Source organism: Leptosomus discolor, chromosome 1, assembly GCF_034619465.1.
Source record: "Leptosomus discolor isolate bLepDis1 chromosome 1, bLepDis1.hap2, whole genome shotgun sequence".
In the NCBI taxonomy this organism is placed as follows: domain Eukaryota; kingdom Metazoa; phylum Chordata; class Aves; order Leptosomiformes; family Leptosomidae; genus Leptosomus; species Leptosomus discolor.
The window spans coordinates 146,379,120-146,381,693 of record NC_141391.1 but is presented as its reverse complement, the minus strand read 5'-3'; positions in this window follow the sequence as shown (position 1 = coordinate 146,381,693).

The window sequence follows — 2,574 nt, the reverse complement described above, 5'->3', positions numbered from 1 at the left end:
GAAGACTGAGATCTCCACCGTGACTTTACCCAGTGAGTGGTGTTCCAGGCAAAAAAATTCCTCATCAACGAAGCCGTATATTAATATCCACCCTGAAAACATTCACCTTCATGTAATTTTCACGATAAACACCAAAAGCAAAGACAATCATTTTAACACATGTGCAGCTCTGAAAACACTGCTCACCATTTGTCCTGCCGAATCAGTGCCACTCAAGTGAGGGGATTTGTTATGGCTGAGGAGGTGCAGCTTGCTCCCTCGCCGAGAAGCCAGTTCTACAGATGCCCCACAGCTCCATCACTCCTCGTCAAGCTGCAACTGCCACTGCTGCCTCTCGGCTTCCTTCTGTGTGTGAGGCATAGTGGAGAGGCTGCAATGCAGCTCTCTGCCATGGCACTAGCCCAAGAGGAGCTGGTGCACAAAACCCAACTTGGCAACCTGGAAGGTGCAGGGATATTCTGCACATAGCTCACCCTTGCAAGCAGTGCGGCACAGGGCAGGAGGAAGGTGGTTTGCTCGAAGGACAAGTCAGCTACAGGCTCTGGGCACCTCATTAATTCAACCCATAACACTTAGGACATCCAAAGCTGTGGTTAGGAATTCTTTTTCAAGTAGCTCTGTTATAGCACAACAATAACAACAATAAAAGTTGTCATTGAAGTCAAAGAGACCACAAGAGTATCGTCCAAAGGAAACTGGAGTAAAAATACAGCTTTTTTAGGTTTCCAGCAGTTTCTTGCTACTTGCTAGTACTCAGTGTACTGAATAATTCCATGCATTTTATGCAATGTAATAACACTGTGATACAAGATACGTATGATTTATTTTTTAAAAAGCATGACAACACAGCTTGGGAACAATAAAATGAATGCAAAGACCAAGTGATTTGGGTCTTTTCCTTTTAATTTATTGTATTTGCTAGCTGAAACTAAGCCATGTACCATAGTGTCCCTTTATATATAATTTTTTCAGTTTGACAATATTTGATTTTAAATAAATTTGGGGTGGGGAGTACAATGGAGAGGTGTTTAACATGGAACAAAATCTCAAGAATGCTTGCACATAAAAAGATAGTGACAGCACCACTACAAATTATGTCTTTTAGAGCAACTAGATTTTTAGAGCACATGGTAAAAGGTAGGCTTCACCCTTCATCCTAATGTTGGCAAAACAATCTCATATCACATCACTTACATCTCAGCAGTCACTGTAGGTACCCTGCTGCCTAGCTGAATTTGCAGGTCAGAGGCAAATGTGGAGCTGCTCCTACAGGATGTATGAGGAGGGGCAGAGGTATAAGAATGGGATTTACTGAGCTTTAACAATGATAAATGTTTACAGTGTGCCTTTAGGGCACCAAATCCTTTCAACAGGAATACCAAAGGATGTTGCTTGAGTACCAAATATCTGCAGAAGGTAAGGATTTAAAGCCAGCACTTGAAAAAATGCAATTATCAGAGGAAGGACCAATGCCACCCACCATTTGCCACGTGGGTGAGTGTTTAGACCGTGGCTTGGAGTATGGGAGACCCGGTCCCCTGTCCCAGCTCTTTGTCCTCCCAGGTGAGTGTCAGAAGCTACAGGCGATGGGGTACTGTAGAGCTGGGGCTGTTCACTTTGCCTTGTATGATTGGATATTGAACTAAACAAATAAAATTAAAATAATTTGTAAATATGGGACTAACTGAAGCATTACAGATAGGGTGAATCACAAAGATTGACATTCTAGTCTCAGTCTCCATTCATACTACATCATCATAAAAACAACAGAAAATGCCAAACCACATCAGCATCCAGGAGTGAGAGAGATGCTTGGAGCATTCCATAGCCTCCTTGGGAAGGCATTTTTCATAGCAATAAGCTGTCAGATCCAGTGAGAGAAAGGGACAACCCAACTTAAAAACACACTGGGATAAAAAAGGAGGGATATCTGCGTTTCACTCAGTGCTTGATATTGTATGTATGTCAAATAAATGTGGATGATTCCCAATTTGTGAGTCAGTCCCAGCAGGGTTTATGGCAGGGGCACTGCTGCTCAGCAATGCTGAAACTGTCACAAAGGCAGTACTGCACATGCCCAGCAGCTAGATAGCCAGGGAAATTCACTGGCTTACAGGACAAATAAAAGAAAAAAAGAGAAATAAACATATCGTACTCTAATTCAGAAAGAAATAGGGAAAAAAAATCAGCTTCTTGGGTTATCACCAAAGCTTATGTATGTAAGCCTGTACTCAGTGAATAATTCCTTTAAAGTATGAGCTTTCTTTCCTTCCATACCTTCTTTACACATGAAACGAAGAGGAATACTATAAAATAATTTATTGCAGTAAGTTTTATTTTCATTATCGTTTAAAAATGAGAACTGTTTTCCTCTCACCGTTTGGCGATGATAGTACTGTAAGTTACCAAGCAAATATACTCCATTCCCACTTGAAATATTTTCAAGTCTGCTACTTTAATACTTCAAGTAGTAACATGGACGCATGGATGAGTGTCTGACTAGAGATGCATATTCTGGATTTATTATAGCAGATGAACAAACGGTCTCAGCTCTAAGGGATTTGGATGTGTCAG